Source organism: Pipistrellus kuhlii, unplaced genomic scaffold, assembly GCF_014108245.1.
Source record: "Pipistrellus kuhlii isolate mPipKuh1 unplaced genomic scaffold, mPipKuh1.p scaffold_m20_p_12, whole genome shotgun sequence".
In the NCBI taxonomy this organism is placed as follows: Eukaryota; Metazoa; Chordata; class Mammalia; order Chiroptera; family Vespertilionidae; genus Pipistrellus; species Pipistrellus kuhlii.
This window is the reverse complement of record NW_023425427.1, coordinates 21,528,809-21,554,821: the sequence shown is the minus strand read 5'-3', so window position 1 is coordinate 21,554,821 and position 26,013 is coordinate 21,528,809. Positions and strand designations below refer to the sequence as shown.

General features: G+C 45.7%; 1 protein-coding gene and 1 pseudogene across 2 annotated transcripts in view; one reads left to right on the top strand and one right to left on the bottom strand.

Moving 5' to 3' along the window:
• Positions 1 to 26,013, bottom strand: part of FRMD3 (FERM domain containing 3) — a 212,853-nt gene that overhangs the window by 129,934 nt on the left and 56,906 nt on the right. The gene's annotated exons all lie outside the window — the stretch shown is intronic.
• LOC118716831 lies at positions 6,142 to 6,234 on the top strand (annotated as a pseudogene).

Sequence of the window (26,013 nt, the reverse complement as noted above, 5' to 3'; positions counted from 1 at the left end):
CTCTGGCCCTACCAAAGCTACCACATGCGGGATTCAAAATTCAATAAACCTAGGAGCTTTTTTCATAGCAGCATAAATTTATATTAAGTGAATTATATTAAGCAAATGATGTTATAAATATCCAAATGGCCCTTGGCAGAAAAAAGGTTCCTCACCCCTGCTCTAACAGCTTGACCCTGTCTCCTTACCTGTCACACTGGGGCAATCAGGTCTCTTCCAGGGCCCTCGGGAGGCTTCGGAGAGAACATGTGACTAATCACACGTACCAAGTGGGAGTTCATTCGTCCTGCACTTCTGGAACCTGTTATCCCTCTTGGATCCCATTTCTAGCTCCCTATTATTCTTCTCGGGTCTGGGTCTTTGCCTCTGATCTCTGTTTGTCTTTGCTCAAGGATCTCACCAGCCTCCTAGATCCCACAGTGGCTTCTATACAAAGAAGCAAATGACTATGAAGCTCTAAATCCAGACTGGACGCCTCAACTGTAAATCAACAGGTCCCAAGCCAAACTCATCGTCCCTGACCCACTGAACCCTGCTACTCGCCAACCGCTTCTCCTCACAACCATGTGCCAATTCCTTAACGTTGAAGCTTTGCAATTACCATGAACTCCTTTGTTTCCCATCACTAATCACTACTAAATTCAGTCTTTTTCTATACAACCCATGATGCTTTTATCCAGCCCTTCCTTATCATAGCCCTACCCTTGGCCTCAACAGCTATAACTGAGTTAACTTTAAGTGACTCCTGCCTACCCAGTTTCTCTGCTCCTCTTTATCTTACAAGCTAGTGCAGGGCGAACTTGCAAAAGATAGCCCTCTTTCGCCACTGCCCCGTCCTCCTGCAGCCCATCATACCTGCCAAATAAAACCCGAGGATCATGTCAAGGTGGTGGAAAAGTGAGTAATCAGTACCAAAAGCCACATTGAGGAACTTTTGTCCATGTATAACTGCATATGTACACATAAATGTACATGAAATGTATCTAGGCACATGCAGATCACAAAGATCTAACGTTCAGAGTAGAGAAGAGTAGTTAGTAATCTGACACACCACAAGTCTCTCTAAGTATCTATTCCTCAAGGTGTTACCATTACACAATTATGATCAAGATCAAGGAAAAATTCTTTTTAGTTTCACAAACTTGTTTGGCTTTAAGAAGAAACTCTTTCATTTCACTTCAAGGAGCCACCAGACATTGGCCTGTTACCTCCTTTAAAGGTTAAGCCAGAGTTAGCACACAGGTGGCCCAACAACCGTATCTTTTGATGTCCTAAAAGCCAACATTGAAAAATCAGAAGATTTCCCCTAAAACCTGAAACGCTGGCCTCCCTTGAATACTCTCCTGAGCAGGTAACACCAGCTCAGCATGCCCATGGCGGTGAGCTGGAGTACGGCACATGGCTCCCCTTGGCCGGGCACCCGCTCTGCTCTCATTAGTCCATTCAGATCGCCCATCTCACCCCACCAGGAATATTATGCTTTGATTCCTCCTTTAAACAATGAGGTTTTACTGATTTATATAAAATGGCACAGGAGCCCTTTGACACACAAAGTATGTCCTGCGAGTCCACACTGAGTTACACTTTCCATGGGTGGGATCCACTGGTCCTTGGCAAGCCTAGTTAAGGAGCAGCTGTGTTTCAGACCATGCATTTCTGATAGCATGGATGTTTCAGAACAGCACCCACTGTCCATGTCCTACCTCCCTCCCCCGGCAAGACTTCCAGCTGTAAAAGAAGATGACGTTGGTGTGATAGTGTTCTTATTGTGCACCACATGTACTTCCAATGTTTATTATTCCCTTGGGAATCATGTATTCTAGTACATTCCCAGGAGTATCAGTTAGGATGACTTGTTCTGTCCTCAAGTTCATCTTTGTATCCTTAAAAACTGTAGAACAAACAAAGTCCCAAGTTTGAATTTATCTTAATTGGCTTTCAATGCTTCTCATCTTCATTCTGTTTACTTTTTTTTTCTATTCTAACTTTTTACTTTGTCTGTTATAATATGAAACAACCTTGTTGCTCAGCTGTGTTTCTTTTTCTTTTTTTAAACACTGAGATTAAACATTTCACATCTCTGCTATTTCAGTTCCCAGGAACCTATAAAAGTGTCAAAAGTGCCACTTGCCTTGGCCTTCTCTTTTTTCTGCCCCTTTTAATTTTGTTTTTAATTACAGTTGACATGCAATGTTATTTAATGCCAGGCATATAAGTGGTTGCCCCAATAAGTCTAGTTCCCATCTGACACCATACATAGTCATTACAATATAATTACTTTATCCCTATCCTTTATAACACCATGACTGTTTTTATGACTGGCAATTTGTAATCCCCTCCCTTTTTCACCCAGCTCCTAACCCCTCCCATCTGACAACTATCAGATTGTTCTCTGTATCTTGGAGTTTGTTTCTGTTTTGTTTGTTCATTTGTTTTGTGTCTTAGATTCCACATGTAAGTGAAATCATATGGCCTTTGTCACCTCTTTTAATGTCTGCAATCTTGCAGCTCCCTTAGAATTTTGGCTTTCCCAGTTTTGTGTCTGCATTCGGTGTTATTTTTCTGAAATCTCACCCCACGACCTGGGCTGAGTTCTAATCAGAAGTTTCCATTTGCCTTTCAGGAATGAGCTCTTATCAAAATATCACTGCGTGGTAAACAGCGTGCTTGCCAGCTGCTAGCACAGCATCCTGTGAAGAGAGGACACTTAAATGTGAAGCTCTGCCTTATTCAGAAGGAACGTGGGGCCACTCCAGGCACAAACAATCCTCCCTAGGCACCAAACATCCCATCAATTACCTGAACACTTCACCCAATCTCCTTCCCCTAACTCCCTCCCAAGTCTGGAGAGGACCCTGCCAGAATCCGAACACTGCAATCAAGGGTCTTCCCCTGCTCCCACACTTCGGATGCCTCACCTCTTCCCAGAAGGAGGATCTTTTTTATTTTTTTAAAATATATTTTATTGATTTTTTACAGAGAGGAAGAGAGAGGGATAGACACTTAGAAACATCGATGAGAGAGAGAATCATCAACCAGCTGCCTCTTCCACAACCCCTACTGGGGATGTGCCCGCAACGAAGGTACATGCCCTTGACCTGAATCAAACCCGGGACCTTTCAGTCCGCAGGCCGCAGGCCGACGCTCTATCCACTGAGCCAAATCGGTTTCGGCAAGGAGAAGGATCTTTTCGGAAGCCCTGCAGCCTCCTCCATAAACTGCGCCTACAGCTCTGGCCTTGCCCAGAGCCATGTCTCTCTGGACCACTGTGCTCCCAGGCATCCAGGCATCCACTCCCAGGAGAATACCAGAGAGCACTGCCAGATGGCAAGCAGCCAGCATGCTCGCCTGGTGGCCCCGAGGAATGTGACCGTGCCCTTTGTGTGGCTGCCTCCCCACAGCCTGGCTGGCCCTGTTCCCCATCTGCCCACTAGCATTCCAAGGCTTAATGCGTGAATCACATTCACCCCACACCACAGAAAATACCACCGCAGCCTCAGCCCTCAGGTACCCACAAGGCTGTCCAGCCCCGCAGGTTAAACTTTTGAAACAAAGGTCACTCACCCCAAATCTGCAGAAATATCTGTTTGCCGGTACAATAGAAAAGTCTAAGTGCAATATAGAAGCACTCGAATCGTTTTATTCTTAAAATGTTCCTTCAAGAAAAAGAAAAAAAATCTAGGGACAGTAACAAAGCCAATTGGGGCTTGCTCTGTGCATTGTATTAACAAAGGACATGGGTGGAAGTGACCTTTAACTGCATCATAAAGCTCTGCATGTTCAGCAATAACGGTAGAGGCAAAAACATTAGGAGAAACAATAAAATAATGGCAAAAAGGATTAGGTCCCTCTCCTGTCTTTCTTACAAGCAACACTCTCCCAAAAAGAGGAGTCAAAAGTCACCATCTTGCTCAGTGTGGCAATCTCGCCCTTTCCCACCTCCTCTTCTCGCAGCACTGAGGGCCGTAGCCTGACACTTCTTTCACAGTTCTTTCCTCAAAGCTGCAGGCTTAGCAATATGTTTTAACGGATAACTTCTCCCCAAACTAAACGATGAATGCTACTCCTAACTAGGTTGTTCTGTGCCTTGAGTACTGGACTCTTGGCCATCTTGGTCTTGAGTGTAGTTCAAGGTTATTTTTAGGATGTTGCACCATGGGTCTCCAAGGGTTGGAAAAACAGAATTTAGCCTGTTGTCCCAGGAGGTGGTATTAAACAGAAAGGGACTTCAGTTCACATCCTGGCCTTGGCCTGCCCTGGCTGTGTCACCTGGGACAAGCCACTTGGCTCTCTGAACCTGAGTTTCCTCAGCTGTGAACTGGGACAAATGTCCATCATTAAAAGAGACGGTTCCCATTGACCATTAGCACATGGCATGAGCCCAGGAAACTTCCACTCAGCCATCTCGTCCTGCTGAACCGGCAGCAGACCAGTGGTGTTTCTGGATCATTAAGTCATGTTAACAAGCTTTTTAAAGCAAACTATCTCACACCAAAGCAGACACCGGTCATGTTATTAACAATTCTCTCCCAATGTCTTAGGCTAAAAGGTTAGGGATTCTTATGGTTTCTAATGTCGAGCAAGGGGGGAAACTGTTGCATCTTGAATAGGCAATTATGACTTTTCCTTGCACAAGAAAACAATAATTAATATGAGATGCTAATATCTGAATCCCTTATTTAGTGCTCCTAGTCCAGTGTTTCTCCAGTTCTGCAGATGCCCATCGCTCCAACAATGACTTTTAATCTCAGTGTATATGAGTTTATAAAATGACCATATTACCACATACACAGATATGTATGTGTATATACATATATATGCATGTATATGTATTTACATATACACATACATGTACCTACAGACCCAGACACATAAGTGCATATGCTCATACATGCCCACGGGGTGACAGTAAATACTGGGATATGCATACTATGTAGAAACATGCTTGATATTCAGGTCTTGGTGTGGACATCACACACAGACTTCCATTTCATTTCCTCTTTGACCCCATGCAGTGCCCAGGGGCCTTCTGAACTCAAACATCCAGGCCCACTCAGAAAATCCGCTCTCCAGCTCAGTCTAAAAAAGGGAACTTCTCATGAAATCAAGTGTCCTACGTAGGAGAAAGTTGATGCGTCTTAAAACTGGGGTCTAAAGCCACGGCAAACCCGGAGGCCAGCGGGGAGTGTTCAGGGTTTAAGATAAAAAAGCTCCTGCAGAACAGGGTCTCACTAGTGAGACATCCATGATAAGAAGATTCTTCCCTGATCCACAAACACCCTCAAGAAGGCCGTTTTTTAGTCATTTATTCCTAATAAGATAATTTTAAGGAGGAAAAAGTGATCGTTGAAATCTATTAAAATTGCTTGTAGTTCAGTCGCACTGGTGGCCAAAACATAGCTCCTGAAATATAATTAAATAAGTAATTGTCACATAAAACAGTGTGCCCAGCAGGCATTACAAAGGACTCACAGGACTTCACAGTATTTTTTTTAACTAAGACCCCAATGTGTCTAAATTAATGACACATTTTTTTTCCTTCTTGAAGTCTTCATTAGTAGGGTCTATTATATGTGTGGTTGTGTGCCATATGCCTGTGCATGAATAAGAGATCAGCCCCTTAGCAAGGCAAGCCTTGCTTCAAGAGGCAATAAAGTTGTCCATTCAAAAACAAAAAATTGTTGCTTATAAACTTAAAGATATGATAGTCATTTTCTTTATTGAGACCAGTTACTTCACAAGATTCATTTAAACCTCTATTCTGGAACTAGGCAAAAATTTAGTTTTGTTTTTAAATTATGCCATACCAAAAATAAGTATGCCATTTAAAGATATAATTTTTACTCTATGACTGGAGTTTTCCAAGAGAGTTAGACAGGAAGAGAATGTCAATCCAGATGGGTTTTCTAGCAGCCATCATCCCTGAAAATAGTCACAACATTCCACACTGGAAAGAAAGAAGGAGAAAGCAAACCAACAACGCTGAGGCACAGAAATAACTAACCAGCTAGAGCAAATATCCAACAAGATATCAGAACACTGTTCACATGTTCACCAGAGGTCCCTCTTCTGCAACAGTTCCATTTTGTGCTTTCAAGAGAAATTACCTTAAACTTGGGAATAAGTAAAAAATATGACTAGGTAAGCACATATACTAAAATTGGAATGATTCGGAGATCAGCATGGCCTCTGCACAGGGATGGCATGCAAATTTGTGAAGTGTTCCATATAAAGCAGTGCTTCTCAACCTTTCTAATGCCACAACCCTTTAAAGCAGTTCCTCATGTTGTGGTGACCACCAACCATAAAATTATTTTTGTTGCTACTTCATAACTGTAATTTCGCTACTGTTAGTGAACTGTAATGTAAATACCTGTGTTTTCCGATGGTCTTAGGCGACCCTGCTAGCGGTTCTCAACCTTGGGTCGAAACCCACAGGTTGAGAACCACTGCTGTAGAGCCTAAGACCATTGGAAAACACAGATATTTACATGTTTTAAATTTACATATTTAATTTTATGGTTGGGGATCACCACAACATGAGGAACTGTATTAAAGGGTCACAGCATTAGAAAGGTTGAGAACCACTAATATATATGACTAGGTGCACAATCATGGTCACACAGAGCACAGATGTCTGGCAATGCCACAAATGAGCACCTGATGCTTTATGAGAAATAAATTGGCATTATTTACTACTCTTTAGGGTCCAGACTATAAAGTCAGATGCTAATTTGTAAAAGATGGATAAGCTGCAAATTATTTCTGGCCCATTGTTTTGTCCCATAAGCCAAAGATAAAGGTTTTACTTTTAAAACATTATATAACATCATATATCTCAACCGTGTCTCAGCAAGCCTTACTCGGGCCATGCTTTGTTTCATTGACTATTTATACTCAAGGATCCATATGCTCCTTTGAATTAGCTTTGCCATCCTGCCAATTCCCTCATTCATTAGCTAAGTAAATTTTGACACATGATCACCATAAGGAGAGCCATCATTTTAACTTACTGAAAATTATAACATTGAGACTTTATTTACCATTTGGTCCACCCACCTTCTTGTCCTGGAAACAAATGCCTGCTCTTTTCTTTCTCACTAATGATTGAGCTCGAAAGTTATTTCCAAAATACCAGGAAGCCTGGGAAGGTTCCATTTGGCTCATACAATTGCCACTGATCCATCATCCCTGACCAAGGTCACAGCAGCTCCTCCTGCAGAGAGCACCAGACAACTCTGACCCCACCATCCTCTGACCAGGCTAAGACTCCGCATTGAACCAAGATGCACAGATCTGGTCTTCCATGGAAGCAGGACAAAATCCAAAAAACAGAAAGACAGGACACACTTGCATATTTAAAGTCCAGTATCCTTTTTCTTTTTTGCTCCAGGCATTTAGTTTGTACCAGACATATTATTTGTTTCAAAATGTGTATATCATTGAAAGTGACAGAGCAAGGCTAAGTGCATAAAGCAGGGGATGTCCTCAAAAGCGCAGAAGGGAGTGCACAAAGGAAGCCAGGGAGCAGGGGGAATGAGGGCATGTAAGGGCCCAGGTGGGAAACACACTTCGTTTTGCAGAATCAGCCTCCACTCTGCCTCACCTCCCACACACTGACTGTTCTAGTGCTATAAGCAGACTCCCGGGGAGTCTGGAAGTGCCAATTCGCAGCTAAAAATTTCTGCTAACTTACTATTAAGCATACCAAGAAAAGATCTGACTCAAGGAAACACCTTCCTGAGTTTTCCCAAAAAATAAAATGTGTTTTTCAAAGCAAGCCACAAAGTATGGGGTGGCTACGCTCAAAGAGTATTGCCCCAAAGGGACAAAACCTATAAATTCCATTTTTTAAATTGCTGAAGTGAACACGTACCAGCTCTTTGGGGAAACTCGTGATTGTTATTTACAGATGAGGTAAATGGGTCTTGAACATGCAGACTCAGGAAGAGCCACAGGTAGTTTTCCTCTGTCCAGTCTACATGTCTCCGGAGGGATGAGTGTTTTCTCCACACAAATGTGGAGCTACAATCAGGCATGACCCAGGGCACAGCGTCTGAATTAGTCCCCTCTCACAACTGGCTCTAGATCCTCTTTTCTCGGGAACCACATGGAATATTTCTTCCTCATAGAGGGTAAGACGTAGAAGCAGTCTTCCTCCTTTTGTATGTCACACAGTTCAGAGGCATCAGGAGGCACTCCTGCCTCTGGGCTGTGCCTCAGGGTGGCACACAAGGAATAGCAGTAAAAGGTTCAGAGAAAGAAAACTCTTCTGGGTGAAGAGAGGAGATGCCTCAAACCCTAATCCCTTTGTATGAACTGTACCTCCAGACACATGTGAACTTTTAAAAAGGCATCTGTGATATATGCACCCCGTGTTCACTGCAGCATCATTCATGATGGCCAAGGCATGGAAACAACCCAAGTGTCCTTCAATAGATGATTGGGTAAAGAAGATGTGGCGCATACATACAATGGAACACTACTCAGTCATAAGGAAAGATAAAATACTGCCATTTGCAACAACATGGGTGAATCTTGAGAATATCATGCTAAGTGAAATAAGTCATACAGAAAGTCAAGAACTATATGATTTCACTATATAAAATATAAAATTGAGTATACAAGAAAAATAAACAAAAACTCATAAGTACAGACCACATAGGGAAGGAGGGGAAGGAATAAAAGGTAAATGGGATCAAATATATGGTGAGGGAAGAAGATTTGACTTTGGATGATGGGTACACAATGCAATATGCAGATGATGTGTCTTAGAATTGCATACTTGAAATCTATATAATCTTATCTACTAATGTCAACCTAATAAATTTATTTTTTTAAAGGCATCTATGAGTCAAAAAGATAACTGTTCACCAGAGCTACCCATTCTAAGCCCCAGAATCTTGATGCTTGGGAGGCTATACCCAATCTGGGAGACTATATATAAAATAATTTATTTTTTACTTAAGATTTGATGAATATGATAAAATATGGTTTAGGCCATGAGAGCCATAAAATATTTAATATCCATAAATGGATAGTGTCCATACAGGCTACAGAGCAGGTTATGATATTAGTGTCCAATTAGTCTTCCTTACGTACATGGTAACACATAACCAATGACCAATGACCAAGGGAAGATCCCAATGACTCAATCTAGATCCTCTGTTCTCAATAATTGCTCAGGTCTGCACTGCAACGAGGAGCCTACTTCTGATTTACTTTTGGACCAGAGAGAGCGCTTCGTCTTCATTGAGCACAGTCAATGAATGGTTATAAAACACTGAATCCTCTCTAAAGGGACTACTCCGTGTCTGCCATCTTTTTTGTAATTAGCTTCTCTCCACAGGAGCAGAATATTGCTGAGTGAATGGCACAGAGTTCCTAAAACCCTTATGATTTCCTAAGACTTAGGACCTAAGTGATAAGAGCACTAACAACATCTTTTGTTCTAATATTTGATTTGTGACCCTGGTTCCTGACACATAATTCCTAAATCCCTGGGTGATAGCAGTATCTCCTGTTCTAATAAGGTGATTCCTGGATAGCTCCTGGACCGAAGGCTAGTCAACAAAAAGACCAAGCCATAATTAGAAGCTTGAGATTTTCAGTCCCAACGTTCATTCTCCAGAGAGAGGAACGGGGCTAGAAATGGTATTAATGATTAATCATGCCTATGTGATGAAGCCTCCATCAAATCCAGAAAATATGAGGTTCCAAGAGCTTTTAGGTTGGCAAACACGTCCTGGGAAGGTGACATGGCCCACCTCCATAGGGACAGATGCTCTTGCACCAGGACCCTCACAGAGCTCGTTCAATGGATCTCTCTGTGTGGCTGTTCATCATATCCTTTATCAAATCCTTAATAAGTATACGTTTCCCAGGTTCTTTGAGCTGTTCTAGCAAATAATCAAATCCAAAGAGAAGGAGATCATGGGAACCTCTAATTTGTAGCCAAGTCAAACAGAAGTTTTGGGTAACCTGGGGATCTACTACTTGTGATTGGCAACCTCGTGAGACTGAGCCCTCAACTTGTGGGATCTGATGTTATCTTCAGACAAATAGTATCAAATTTGAGTTACATTATAGGAAAATAAGCTGGTGTCTGAGAATTGCTTGTTTTGGGGGGTTGAAAGGGAGCCCACACATTTGGAGTCAGCAGCGTTATGAGTATGAGCAGTGTGAGAGGAAAGGAAAAATATAAGAGGAAGACTGAGTTTCTAACTACACACTCTTAGCAGAAATTTTCTTCTTGTTTGGTGGGTACTTAAAAATGGGTCCTCTGGCCCTAGCCAGTTTGGCTCAGTGGCTAGAGAGTAGGCCTGCAGAACAAAGGGCCCCGGGTTTAATTCCTATCAACAACATAGACCTCAGTTGCAGATTCCTCCCTGACCTAGGCCCTGGTAAGGTGTATGTGCAGGAGGCAACCAATTGATGTGCTTCTTTCATATCGATGTCTCTGTCTTTCCCTCTTTCCCACTCTCTCTAAAAATCAGTGGAAAAATATCCTCAGGTGAGGATTTTTAAAAAAAGAAATGGGTCCTCTGTTATGCAGAAACTTCCTGAACAGCACAGCTGCATACATATTATGAATATTTTATTAGTAGGTAAAGATAAAGTTACAAAGAGCTATGTGTGTCTTGCTAAGGTATTTGACATTTACCCTGTAGACAATGAGAAGCCATCAGAAGTTATCCAGTCAGCAGATGACAATAAGTTATCATTAAGTTACCTTAGGTAACATTAGCAGTAGTGTATATAAAGGAGAAGCTGGTAGGGAGACCAGATAGAAGATGCTAATCTACTAATTCAGATTCGTTTCATTATAATTCTGAGTGTTTTTTCAAGCAGGAAATTTCTTTTCAAGATCTATTTCAAAATCCCAAAATTCACTTACTTGCACCTCAGTAGCACTATTTCCCTGGTACTAGTCCTCATGAGAACCAGAGAAGGTGAACTTGGACATCAGTAGGTTGTAGGTTTGTTGGTACAGACTGGCTGCCCATGAGAATACTCTTTTTTTTTAATATATTTTATTGGTTTGTTTTTTTTTACAGAGATGAAGGGAGGGAGATAGAGAGTTAGAAACATCGATGAGAAAGAAACATTGATCAGCTGCCTCCTACACACCTCCTACTGGGGATGTGCCCACAACCAAGGTACATGCTCTTGACCAGAATCAAACCAGGGACCCTTCAGTCTGCAGGCCAACACTCTATCCACTGAGCCAAACCAATTAGGGCCCAAGAGAACACTCTTATCTCTATCACCAGAAGAGACCAGATCTAGACTTCTTTCTAGCCACTAGTCACTCTAATTCTGCAATCCAGGTCATATACAAATAGTCACTTACATATATAAAACACAAAGCTCCCTTTGTAAATATAAATGTAATCAGTGTGTTAGCCTCGGTATAATAGTCACATTGTGATCCTTACAGTCCAATGTCCAAGGATAGTATTTGTCCAGTTTCTGACTGCCCCAAAAGACCACCATTTCTTTAGTCAACTCAGGACTCTCCACATCCCTACACACATGATTCAGTGGACCAGCTTCCAGCTGGACACTCTAATGGGGCCATCAGCCTCCCAAGACAATTTTCCCCAATCATAGAGCCTCTAAAAATCTATCATGGGAGGAATATTGAGTGGCAACATTATTATCCATGGGAAATGTGTAGTTAGGGGGAAAGGTGAAAGTCTAAACTCTAAAAGGCAGTATAACATAGAGGGAAGTCTATAAATTTCAACATCACACTGGATTTCCGTCCCACCACAGTGTGCCTATGAGCATCTCATTTTACCTCTCTGAGTCTCTTCTCACATCTATAAAATGGAAATAGGAACATTACCTTACGGATTTGGGGTGAAGATGACAGATGGCATGTAAGGCACCTAACACAGTCTGGTACCCAGAAGGAATGGTGGTCATCAGGGCAGCTCCTGAGTATTCTGATTCTCCTCTCCTTCCAGGAACATGGTAGAATTGCACTTTCCAGCTCCATTTGAAACAAGTCTTGGCCATGTGCTTGTGCTGGCCAAGGAGGCTTAAAGAGCCAAAGATATATGCATTCCCTTCCCACAACTATGGTGGTCATGGAAGCATGAAAATGGCACCTCCATCACCCTGGATCACTATGTGCCAATGTGAACAGAAAGCCCTACAGACCCACAAAGGGCATTACACATGAGCAAGAAAAGAAATGTGTTAAGCCACTGAAATTTGGGGGTTCTTTTGTTACTATATCATGACTTATCCCATCCTGACTGAGAGAATAAGTAGTCAATGAATTCTAGCCAATGTGATTTTGTTTTTATTATTTCAAAATGCCACCTTAGGGAGGAAAGTGGGAATGCCTGACAAGTCAAAGATTCTGACTGAACTCAGTGAAGACTGATCCCACAGTGGCTGTACCCATTTATATTCCCACCAGCAGGGAATGAGGGCAATCCCTCTTCTGAGTATCTACCCAAATTTTTTTTTTTTTGGGGGGGGGATTATTTGTAAAGATATATGCATCCCTATATTCACTGCAATATTATTCATTGTGGTCAATATATGGGAACTAACCAGTGTCCTTTGATAGATGATTGCATAAAGATGTGGTATATATACAGGATGTCCCCAAAAAATATAGACACACTTTAACAGCCGATGTCTTAATTAATATTTCTTTCTTTTCAGATCTAACTCATTGAAATGAATAATTATTCAAAATGTATATACATTTTGGGAACATCCTGTATATACAATGGAATACTATTCAGCCATAAGAAAATGTAAAATATTGTCATTTGCGACAATATAGATGGACCTCAAGAATATCATGCTAAGTCAAATAAGGCAGTCAGAAAAAGTTAAGAACTGTATGTTTCAGTAATACGTGGGATACAAGACTGAAACTCACAAACACAGACAACAGTATGGTGGGAATCAGAGGAAAGTGAGTTGGAAGGGGCAAATGTATGGTGACAGAGATGATGAGGTTAGGTGGTAGGCACACTATGCAATATACAGATTATGTATCATAGAAATTTACGCTTGAAACCTAGATAATCTTATTAAACAATGTCACTACAATAAATTTAATAATAACAATAATAAAAAATAATTGCAAAACAGATTACCAGGCAAGGACCTGATACATTAGTTATTAGATTTAAAAGAAGCAAAAATAATCCCAGTTCCTGAATCTGAATTATGCTCCCATGAATTAAGGACTTAAAGGTCACATTGAGCAGAGGAAGATAAACACACAAAACAGTGTCTGCAGACTAAAAGCTCTAGAGCACTGAATCCCAGCCAGAGTAATCATAATCCAAGAATTGAGGTCGACAGCCCTGGAAAATAACTCTTAAGTATTTCCAGCCTTTAAAATTCCTCAATGGACCAGAAAACATCTGTTTCCTAATCTGGTGGAAAAAAGCCTCATTGCTAAATAGTAGTCAGCACCCCTAAAGCATGAAATCCATTGCCATTTTCCCGGGCAAAAACAAAAACACTCATTAACCCTTCCTCCTTTGTTATCTGCAGATGCTGCCAGCTGTGCTGTCTCTATCAGAGGGGAGTGGTACAACCAGAGAACGCAATGCTTCACTTCCCTAGAAGTTGCCAGAAACAGCCGGTACGAACTTCTAAGCATCGACATCTACTCCTTACACCCATATGATGTAGAAGAAATAAAATATGCTGGACACCTGGATAAAAATAATCTTTCTTTTAGCCAGTGACTTAATGCTATATGAAGAACATAAGCTCCAAAGCCGGACAGACTCAAGTTCAAATCCTATATTTACCATTTATCTGTGTGACTGTAGGCACATTACCTGCTCTGAGACTCAGTTTATTCATAGTCAGAATAGCAACAATAACTGCCAGGCATCTGTGCTCACGTGCATTGCATCTTTAAGTCCTTACAATAGCAGAGGAAGGAAAGATTTATATGAATCTCAAAGATGAGAAGAGATGAGGCTCTAAATTGTCAGGAAGTAAAGCCAAGATCCACCAGATCCTCTTTATCTTTCTAACTTTTCCCCAAAGGCATGTCTGGAATATTCCCTCTGATCCTGGAATCTTCAATAGTCTTTAAAAGACTGCCTGGATATAGTATTTTGATGTTCACACTAATCTTCCTGTTTATCTATAGAGATATAATTATCAACATAAAAATATACATGGCTTTAGATATAAATACAAGGAGAAATGTTAGCAGTTTTCTCTGGGTGGTAGAATCATGAATGATTTTTAATATCTAAGCTTTTTTAAAATATATTTTTATTTATTTCAGAGAGGAAGGGAGATGGAGAAATAGAAACATCAATAATGAGATGTCTCCTGCACGCCCTGTACTGGGGATTGAGCCCACAACCCAGGTACATGCCTTTTGTGGGAATAGAGCCTGAGATACTTCAGTCTGCAGGCCGACACTCTATCCACTGAACCACACCGGCTATGGCAATATCTAAATTTTTTGTATTGTCTCTACTGAGAGTGCACTTGTTAGGCAAGCAGGAAAAAAAAATATTTCTCAAAACCATAGGAGGAGATTATTGAGCTTTTTTAATTTTTCAACATTTGCATATTGTTTCCAAAATAAGTAAAGGTATTTCAGTCACTCAAATTATATTTATTTGGTTTTGCTTACTTTTAAAAAAAAAAATGTTCAATTGCTATAATTAATGCACAGGGGGCGAGGGAGGATCTAGTCTGCACTTAGAGCTGATTAACTTAGGGCTCCTTCAATGTTGTGAATAGGCTGCCATAGCCCTGGAGGACCTGAAACAGTGAGCATTTACCCCAAAGGGAATTGGGAAGACCCACAAGCACAGCCCTAGGACTTGCTCACACAAGACGGTAGGCTGGACTTTGCTCCGAGAGCCAGGTTCTTCCAAGCTCCTCCTGACAAGCCAGTGACCTTCTTTCCCCTCTCCCCCGCTTCTCAAAGTGGCCATTTTTATACAGAAACCAAGCGTGGATCTGGCTTAGCTTCCCACATTACTCATGCAGTGACTGATGATTCCCTAGGGCCATTAGAGCTGCCCAAATGTCCACAGAAAATTCAAGCCAGGACTAAGATGTGGCCCATCCTCTTTGATTCTTCCCAGGCATAGTAGGGAACACTATGTGCTATCTTTGGAGCATCCTTCAAAAAGCATGTGCCCTTTGGTGCGGCAGAACTAAAGCTAGTTCTCATTGTCCCGAACCAAAGTCAATACAGCCACAAGGAAGCTGTGTGTCTGGACCACGCTGACCCAAAGTGGCAGGCTAACTCCGGGTTCTGGAAGTCGTATGCCAAGAAACAAGAGGCTAGGAATCTGATTCAATTTCACTGTAAGAAGTTCTTGGGGCTACTGCCTTTGCAGCCCTGGGGTGGAATTAAGCACTGGGAAAGATTTGCCTTACATAAAAACCAGTGAAATTTTTTTTTTTAAGTATTTTATTGATTTTGTACAGAGAGGAAGGGAGAGAGATAGAGAGTTAGAAACATCGATGAGAGAGAGTCATCGATCAGCTGCCTCTTGCACACCCCCTACTGGGGATATGCCCGCAACCAAGGTACATGCCCTTGACCGAAATCGAACCCGGGACCCTTCAGTCCCCAAGCCGACGCTCTATCCATTGAGCCAAACCGGTTTCGGCAGAAATTTTTTGTCATGGTTAGATTACATTTCCTTTCTCAACCTGCCTTCCAGGAAGCTCACAAGTGAATTGGCCCACCCACAACAATTGTGCAAGTCATACAGCCTGTAAGCTTGCATTCAGCTTGTCCCTATGTTCTCGACATTCCATTTAAGTTGAGTCTTACTTGTATTATTCTTAATATTCTTACTACATTACTACTTGTTAGATAACTCAAATGCCATATAAAGTATGTTCAGTATAAATTAACAAGACATTGCTGGCCAGTGTCATCCATGTCAAAGAGGTGCCATCCAGAGGGTCTGCCCCAAAAGCCACCAGAAGGGGTCTGTCCTTATCCTCCACAAACTTGTGTCAGATTCATGGTAGTTCGCCATTTGAAATTCATTCATTTAGCAAAACTACTTTCTTCTATTCTTGGGAAATAAAGTAAATACACTGGGAAGAATGCCTCCCTATTTATCCTTGCAAAGAAGTATATCATGATCCTATGCAACCGTACATCGCTCAATACAGGTGTGGGCTTAGGAAAAGAGAAAACGCAAGGATAATTGAATTTGACAAAAAATTTAAGGAATGTTTGGGCATCAAGAATATTTGCACAGTGAGGAATCCGCTTTTCTGGGTCAAACAAGCTTGCAAACTACAGAGCTATTTGAGGGAGTGGGAAGGGGCTAAGATTCACTTACCTACTTCAAAACGTTGACGAACATTGAACTCAAGCCTAAAAGCCTGTGGTGAAGGATCTGATGCTTCTAGTAACTGACATTTCACAGCATTTCAGAGTTCACAGGAGCTCTTTATAGATATTATCTCATTTAATCTTCAAAAAGACCTTGTAAGTTTACCTTATTCTCCTTATTACATAGAGGCCCGGTGCATGAAAATTCATGCACTCAGGGTCCCTCGCCTGGTCTGTACCCTCTTGCAGTCTGGGAACCCTCAGGGGATGTCCAACTAATGGCTTAGGCCCGCTCCCTAGGGCCTATCGTGGCCAGCGGGCCAATCAGGGGACAGCGCAGGTGCCCCTGCCCCCTATTAGGCCACCACTAGGAGGTAACCCTGGCTGGCAGATCTGGGGATAGTGAATGGCCAGCCCTGCCCCAAATTTCCCCCGCTGCTACAGCCACCCATGGCCTCCCTCTGCAGGAGGCGACCAGGCAGGCGATCAGGGGATGGCAGCCAGCCCCCTCGTCCAGCCGCTGGTCGCTGCCGCCCCACCACCCACCCCATCACCATCCCCTCCCTCTGCCCACTGGCTCTCACCTTAGCTGGCCTGGCTCCACCTGCTCACCAGCCCAGCCCCCCACCAACCGCTTGTTCTGCCTTTTGGTTGATTTGCATATTACGCTTTTATTATATAGGATATGAGAACTGTGGCTCAGAGAGGTTAGTAGCTTATCAAGGACACACAACTTATTTATCAATAGTGGCAGAGAGGAGACAAGAACCCAAGTCTCCTCCACCAGAAAATGGCCCACAGGATATAAACATGTTGTCAAGATAGAGCCTACCAACAGAGGGAGTCCCCAGAGCACGATGCCTCAAGACCCTGGAGGCTTCAGTCCAAGCACTCTGCCGAGCAAAACTACAACCCACACTTGGAAATAAAAATGCCTGTCTGCCACAGCTGACATCCACTCCACCCCTAAAAAAAAAACACAAAAAAACACACCTGCAAGTAGGAAAGTTCTTTTCTGGTGCTTTGCACCCATTGTTCTTCATTACTCATGTAGAGGAAAGCATTTCTGAGGCACCCGAGGAGGAGGTGTTAAATTTACTGCCTTCCAACTGTTCTAATTTATTTATAATCAAGAATATGTGAAAGGGAAGGAGAATACAGCCCTGCACAGTGAATAAACTCCGCCCCCTTCACACACACACACACACACACACACACACACACACACACAGTTAACCTCCAAGCACTCCTCACAGAGGGCAGATCATGGTTCTCAAGAAATGAGAGCTGATCAGCTGCCTTCCCCTCCGGCCTGGGCGCTGTGTGGTGGGTCTGGAGGCCCTGAGGTTGTGGCTGCATCCTATGGGGTGAAATCCATTCCCACGCCTAGCAGACATCTACACCAAGCAGAAAGGAATCCAAACCTCAGGCCAGACAGACAACCAGATCTCGGGACCGAGAGAGGCTGGATGATGCTGGCCACAGGCCCAAGGTGATGGGTGGGATGAGATCCACCACGGGAGCGGGATCACAGGATGCAGATGAAGACCTGGATCTCAGGAAGTCCAAGAGTCAGCCCAGAGCATGCAGACAGTCCCCGGACAGAGCAGAATGCACTCAGTGGCAACGGAGGAGACCAGAGGGCAGCAGAGGCCACAGATCCCAGCTACACTGGGCACAGAGCAGGAGCGTCCGGCCTGGGAGGCAGGAGTATCAAATCCTAATGCCTGCTGAGTAAAACTCCAAACAAATGACTTGTCCTCACTGTGCCCACATTTCTTAATCTAAAAATCTGGATATATGAAATCTAAGTCACAGAATTTCTGTGAGCATTAAGTGAGATGATGTTCACTAAATTCCGACGTGCTGTCACATGGTAGGTGTGCAATAAATGCTTCTTTTTCTTATAAGACTCTACTTGAAGTAACAAGTTCTCAGTGCCTAACCTAAATATACAGCCTACAGATGTGGGTTTAGGGCTTTATTGCTTCTGTTTTTTAGTTTGAATACTTAAAAGTTGGTTCTTGGGTGTGAACCTGGTATTGGGACGGTATCCACAAATTACCTGAAAGATAGGGGAAATGTGTAACTAGGGATGGACATTACTTTGAATAAAGCACTTTCGGTGTTTCTCTTGAAATTATCACATTTTCTTTTATTATAAAATTGGCATTATTGACCGGTACACCTCATATATGAGTCCTGTTTCAGAGAAAAGTTTCACACCTTTCTACTCTTCCTATAATTATTGCTAAATTCACTTCTCTAAGAGACATTATATCACAAACCTAAAAATAAACATCCTTATCTGATGAGTAGCATGCTGCCTCTGCCACAGTCTCCACTACTCCCTACTGTCTGGCGTCTGGCCCTATGCTACCTGCCTGGCCTGTAGGCATCTGAGCCAAGAATCAGAGCAAGTGGCAGACAGAGGCTTTGGCACATGAAAGGTGAAAAGCAGCAGCTCCAGCAGCCCAGCCCCCAAACCCTGTCACAGCCAGCCATGATTTTAGGCAGCCTCTGTCCTGCTGAGAGTGACTAAGTTTCTCAGCAGCAGAGCCAAACCCAGCACAGCAGCTCTAAACCCACAGGTGGCACATGCAAATGGTAGCCTTGGCGAGACAGTGGTCTTCTGGGGTAGCCAATGCAAGTACCGTGTTTCCCCAAAAATAAGACATCCTCCGAAAATAAGACCTACTTACAGGTTTCCTTCTGAGTGAAATATAAGGCATCCCCCGAAAATAAGGCCCCCCTAACCTAAACATGAGAGATTTGGCCCACTGATTCTGAAAGAAATGGAGTCACAAGAAATTCACCAGGAAATTCAGGAATTGGATTGTTATGATGATGTTCCAGAAGATGATGACATGATTGTCATTGAATAAATGAGTAAATTCTTGATACTGTAGGATTCACAGTTTGTCTGGTGTTGACAACTACCCTACTACCGTACTGTATACAGGTAATAAATTTCCTTTATTTTCATTTATCAATAAATGTGTACCGTATTCTTCTTGGAAAAATAAGACATCCCCTGAAAATAAGACCTAGTGCATCTTTGGGAGCAAAAATTAATATAAGATGCCGGGACCGGTTTGGCTCAATGGATAGAGCATCGGCTTGGGGACTGAAAGGTCCCGGGTTCGATTCCGGTCAAGGGCATGTACCTTGGTTGTGGGCATAACCCCAGTGGGGGGTGTGCAAGAGGCAGCTGATCGATGACTCTCTCTCATCGATGTTTCTAACTATCTCTCTCCCTTCCTCTCTTTACAAAATCAATAAAATATATTTTTAAAAAATTAATATAAGACACTGTCTTATTTTCAGAGAAACGGGGTAGCAAATCACTATCTCTAAAGTTCCACTGAGCCTCAGAAAAGAAGCAATGACCATATAAATTAAGGCACTTGGGCCACCCTCCAATCCCCTCCCCAAGATCTCAGAGGGGGAAAGATGCTTAAAATCTAGTCTGATTTTCACTTTAGCCAAGCTGCCTTAAGCTATCCAAACCTCAAAAGCATCTCATCTCCTCAAATTCCCAATTATCTTGGCAGCAGTGGAAGGAGCTGTGACCCACAATCTCTTCTTGGGGTCTCTTTCAGCTCTATCGACACGGCGGGGAGAAGCAAAGGCAGACAGACCCCGACAGCAGACCAACCCTCTTTAGAGATCCCCGGTCTCCCATGGCCTGTGGTCTTGCCCAGCTTGTAGAAGTGAAGGTCTTGTTCATATGAAACATGTTCATGAGTGGTACCTTGCTGAGCTGCTGTAGGCAGCAGGGAAATCAAAAAGGAAAATAGCATTTTTTTGAGGGGCTACACTAGGGTTCTCGTTAAATGCTCTGTGGGCCGAGGGGCCACATTGAAAATATTTAACAGGGACAGCAATGTTCCAGAACACAGGCCAGTGCCCCACTGATGTTATCATGGGCACAGCTAAATCAGAACAACTGGCCCACCAGCCAAAGGTCCCTTGGAGAAAGAATCCATTTGTAGTTTTGAAAGCCATGCACATGTACTTTAAAATATTAAAAAAAAAAAGTAAAACCCTAGTCCAGAACTAGTGAAGGGTTCTACATGTATTGTTGCAGCCTGCTGAGTGGCCAGGCCACAGCCACTGAGGAGACAGAATGAGGCCAGTGAACAGCTGTGAAATGTCTTTTAGAAGAGGAACATCTGGTCTCACCCCAGGATCACGGAAGTTTCCTGGCTGAACTCTGGGGTTATGGGGTTCACTGGTTTTATGTAACAGGCCATATTTCCACTGGAATACTGCCATCAAATTATAGAACAGGACTTTAGAAATCAAACCCAACACAGTGAACTAGGCTGGCTAGTGACAGAGCCCGTCCAGAACACAGGCCTCTGGCTCCCAGTCTGTGTATATTTATTTGTTATTTATTTGTTTATTAATTTATTTATTTATAGCAGAAAATGAATTGCCCTTATTACAGTACTAGATGCTCAGTGTACAAAATTTGTGCACGTGAGGGTGGGGGTTTCTCAGGCCGGCCTGCACCCTCTTGCAATCCAGGACTGCTGGCTCCTAACTGTCACTTGCCTACCTACCTCATCGCCCCTAACCACCTCTGCCTGCCTGCCTGATGCCCCTCTTTGCCTGCCTGCCTCGTCCCCCCTAACCACTTGCCTGCCTGCCTGATTGCCCCTAAACACTCGCCTGCCTGCCTGCCTGCCACTGCCTTGGCCCCTGTCATCTCAGCTTCGTCCGGAAGGACGTCCTGAATGACTTCTGGAAGGTCGTTCGGCTGTCCTGTCTAATTAGCATATTACACTTTTTTTATTATTATTATATTGTCACAGGTCCATTTGTATTGTCCCACAACACAGCAGATCCAGCCCCAGAGTTAGCTCCCTAAGGCAGCAAGCAGGGCTGGGACTCCAGAATCCAGTAAGGCATGAGGTGGGACTGGCTAAGAGGTGGTCTTGGGGCCAGGCAGGCTGTTCTGTCTGGCCCAGCTGTCACCCACAGTCTAGGTGAGGCCCAAGATGGCCTGAAGCTCCTGGGCCTTGTCGCCAGGCAGTGAGCCCAGTGGTGAGTGGAAGCTGTCAGTGTGCTGTTCGGCCAAGAAGGTCAGGAGCAGCAGCGGTGCGGCCTTGGCATCTAGTGGGGTCTTGTCGTCAGCCTGAAGGAGGCTGCAGATGTGCAGGAGCTCGGGAGCCACATCTACAGCCTGGTGAGAGCTGCCTTGGTCCAGGAGGCGGAAGCAGAAGCGGTAGCCTATGGTTACCCCCTCCTCTGAGTCCTTCTTCAGCAGCAGGGTGTGCGGCAGAGCAATCACACCCGGGGCTCTGGTTTCCTTGTGGAACTGGCCATCAGTAGGTGGGCCAGCGCCCCACTGATGTTACCATGGCACCATCCTGGCGCTCCCATGCCCAGCTTGGAGGAGTATTCCCAGACAGGGAAGCCCCCATGCTCAGCCAGAAGGTGGCATTGCCCCACACTTCGGGGCCAGTCTCCCTGGCTGCCTCAGAAGCACCCAGGCCCTGAATGGACTCTGCCAGCGTCCCCACAGCCAAGGGCTTCTCTGCCACTGTGCAGCCGTTTCGTCTTGCAGAGCAATAATGGCAAGAACCCAGTGAAGAAGGGGGCAAAAGTGTCTCCCCCTAGCAGCTGCCAGGGCAGGAATGGCCTCACGGGCGTAGTCTAGCAACAGGGCATTATTGTCAGCCTGGTCCTACTCCCCTCCTTCTCCTCAGTGCCCTGACAGGCTCTTCTCTGCAGCGTGGCCTTGAGCATGCTGCAGAGCTCAGCAAGGCGCCCAGCAGGCTGCAGGTGAGGGTCCCTCAGCTGCGCAGCCCCCGTCAGGGCCTCCAGCACGGCCACCACCACTTGGCACTCCCGCTCCCCGGTTACCGTCTGCATGTAGGACGGCGCCCCCTGGGCCAGGGGGGCCTGCAGGGCAGCAGTGTTGGCTCTGAGGGGCACTTTGCCAGGCCTTGTGCAGAGCACAGCGGAACTGTCCCAGAGCCTCAAGGGCTCCTTTCACACATTCAGGCGGGGGCACTCCAGAACTCTGAATACTTCTTCAAAGACACTCTCCATGTAGGGAAGGAGGGCCACACTGGCGTTCACAGAGATCGCCCCCAGGGCAGCACAGGTGTCTCCCTTCTCATGGAAGGAGGCCTTCTCCACAGTGCACCCTGAGATCTCCGAGTCACCCTCCTCCTCCTCCTCATCCTCCCCATCGCTCTCATCACCAAACGGAAGGAGGGAGCTGCTGCTGTCGTTCTGAGGCACAATGCCCTCCGTGGAACGCAGTGACAGCATGAGTGTAGGCATTTCTGGCAGGTGGGGTGCCAGGCCCTCACCCATAAGGCTGCAAATAGGCTGCAAATAGGCTGCATGTGCAGCACCTCAAGTGAGGGTCGTCTACCTGGTCACACAGGCCCAGGCCCAGCGGGCGGTATTCCTCAGCCAGGAATCCTCACAGTCTCCCCCACTGCTCGTGCCAGCACCCCAGTGTCTCCGGGCCCTGGATCCGCAAAGGCTGAAGGACCAAATGGCCTAGCAGGTGCTCCATGGCAGTGGGGAAGGAGGGCAGCAAGGAGGTCTGGGCAGCCGTGGCAATGGCCCCCAGGGCACTCACAGCCAGTTCCTTGGCCTGGGGGCTGCTGGGCTCCTCGGGGGCTGCAGCATACACTCCGTAAGCTCCGGAAATAGGTTCTCCACGGAATTTTTAAGGACACAGCAGGCCCTGGCAAGGTGGTACATGTGCCCAGGAGACACTGACTTCAGCTCGGCAAGGAGCAGTGGCATCCCCTCCCCTGACAGCTGCCGAGAGGAGGCCTTAGGCTCTCTGAGAACCGGCCCAGGGCAAGCAGCGCAGCACTGCGCACAACGGGTCCTCCAGGCCCTTGAACACAATCTGCAGTCATGGGGGCAGCAGTCTCTGCCTGATGTGGTCACCTGCTCCATCGGACAGCACAGCCAGCACCAGGAGCCCAGCCTGGCGCTGGTGTGGGCTGTCCCTCAACCAGGCCTCTTCCAGCATGGGCATCGGCGGGCTCAAGGGCTTCTTAGGGGGCAAATGGAGTGCCAACATGTCCACACCCTACACAGCAATATGCTTGGGTGTCTCTCCCGCCAACCCAGTCTCCAGTCTTCCTCCTCTGATTCTCAGTCCTCCGGATCCAGCTGGGCCACGGGGGGGCGGCAGCCATAATGGGGAAAAGGGTGTACAGCAAGGCAGGCAGGCAGGTGACTCTTCAGTAAGGCCTTACTCTTGACTCTGACCAAAAAAGTGAGGCTGCAAAGCATTCGTGCGTGCACTGCACCACCCAGCGCCACGTCTCCAGCCACCCCGAGGCAGAATGTGGGGATCTCAGAGAGCTGGGAGGTGATGACTAAAAGGGTTAAAGAGAATAAAACAGGGCTAAGAAAGTCGTATTGTGCTTAGCAGATATCTTGCAGAAAGCTTGCAGCCTTGAGCACAGCATAGCTCAGATCACCAGAAGACACCTGGCATGGGGGAAACCAAGGATGGGCCGGACCCTTACTTCAACAGAGCGGTTTGCAGCCAGCAAGGATTAATAAAAACCTCTCTCGCCCTGCTCTCTTCGCTGATGCCTTTGCCGGTCTCAGCCTACCTGCACCCAGGTGGTCGGAATAAAATCTTTTTTATACATTCTCGCCTCATGTCACAGTGTTTGACCCTGGCCCACTCCAGAACTTTCAATGACAGGCATCTCTGAATCCAGCAATTCATCCGGGACCTCCAGGGCCTCATAGGCCTTCGCCTCATCTACAGAGATCGCAGTTTGCAAGGCGGCGGTGAGTGGGGCACTAACATCCGTGTTGGAGGCAGTCATCAGTGGGAGGGTGGTCGGAGCGCTCAGAGTAGAAGAGAAGCCCGGGCGAACCCACCTCACCCGGGTCTCCAGAAGCCGAAGCGCTCCCAGTGGTGGGGTCGGAAGGCCTTGGGTGGGGAGGTCACCGCTACACTTAGCAGCACAGCCCCGTCTCCCAGAGGGACATGGGCACTGCGGGGACTGTGCTGAGGAAGCTGCATGGGCTGAAGCCAGGCCTCCAGCCTTCCTTCCGAAAAACAGAGGCTGAGAGCTGGGCCAGGCTAAGGCTCACACTGTGCGCTGGCTCTCGAAGGGGCTCAGCACCAGGGATTGAGGCTCTCCAGGGACTCCGAGCTGTCAGTCGCTGCAGGGCAGCAAGGCTGCCTGCGAACTGCACTGGCGGGTCTGAGGATTGGTCCCGAGGCCCGCAGGTCGCAGAGCGGACAGAGCAGCGGGTCCGAAGGGCGGGCTGCAGCTGCTCGGTGGCCCGCGGATGCGCTCAGGTCCCGCAGCAACAAGTCCCCAGGATCTGCGGCAGGATCTGCTCCAGGCCCGGACTCAGAGCGGCGGGCCGTTGGGCAGCCGTTGCCTGGCGGGCGGTGGGAGGGAGCCACGCGGAGGCGCTCCCAGCCTAGGAATCCTGAGACAACGAATGGCCATCCATCCCACTCGGGCTCTGCTGACCCCATGATGTCAGTCACCCTTGGCCAACCTCAGCTTCGTGGAGGTGAGAAGAGGTGCACACACATCTCAGCTCTAAAACCGCTTTTGTTGGAGGTGGAAATTGCAGCCAAAGCAGACTTCCTTTCTGAGCTTTGTGAGGAAATGGGGTGGGGGGTGGGGGGTGGGGGGACACCCAGGAGGGAAGGGGGAGAGGGCAGGACTGGGGCTCACTGAAATATTCCTACAATGCTCAGATCGTCACCGGGGATCTCTAGCGTATAGACATGCTCTCATTGCAGTCTAGGCTGTTCTCTGAAGTCTGCACTGGAAGCATTTACTGTATGTATTTTATGCCGCAATTTTTTTAATGCCATAACATGTTTATTCTTCCAGTGAATGCCCCTCTACAAAGCCTAAGCTGGAATTTAGAGATTCAAACACACACACACCAAGGCTGATGCAACAATTTTTTTTTAAGCTGAAGAAAGTAAATTATATGGCAAAGCCTGAAATGCCTGCCCCACCTCCAGGCGTGCAGTCTGTGCACACACCAGGCACACACGCACACACACACACACACACACGCCTGCAATTTCAGCTCCTCAGACACAGTCTGCCACACGCCACAGCCTCTTTCCTAGATATATTGTGACAGCCACTTAGCTAATGAGACCCCAACTGTCACCCTCAGTTTTTACATTTGTTTTTTCGAGTTTTCTTCCCAAGGCCATTGCCCAAAAGGCAATTATGGACAGAATGCATAGTACCAGTGTCCTTCCTCCTCCTCCTCCTCTCTAGAACAGCAGGTTCCCGCGTGGCAGCCTGGAACAAAGAGCCTCCCCGGGAAGGGAGGGCTGGCCTCCAGGCCATGGGAGCAGGGGTCTCGGTGGCCACGGGGTCAGGTATTGATCGGCCTCGGCTGCTGCTGCAAAGCCCACCTGCCCGTTGCCGTGGGCAGGAGAAACAAAACTGTAAGAGACCCACTTTCTAGAAAAACACCATGCTGAACTCAAGGACCAGAGCCAGCCTCGGGGACATCAGAACGCTTGCAGCGGGGAGATAATTCAAAGTGGAAGCATTGTAGAAATCACCATTTCCAATTGGATGGGATAGAGGGCAATCTCTTCAAATGGACAAAAGGCAGACAATGAGGCTCTAATGAATGCCCATTTAATAAGTCCCTGCAGATGAAAATGGTATGTATAGAAGCTCTGTGGTATA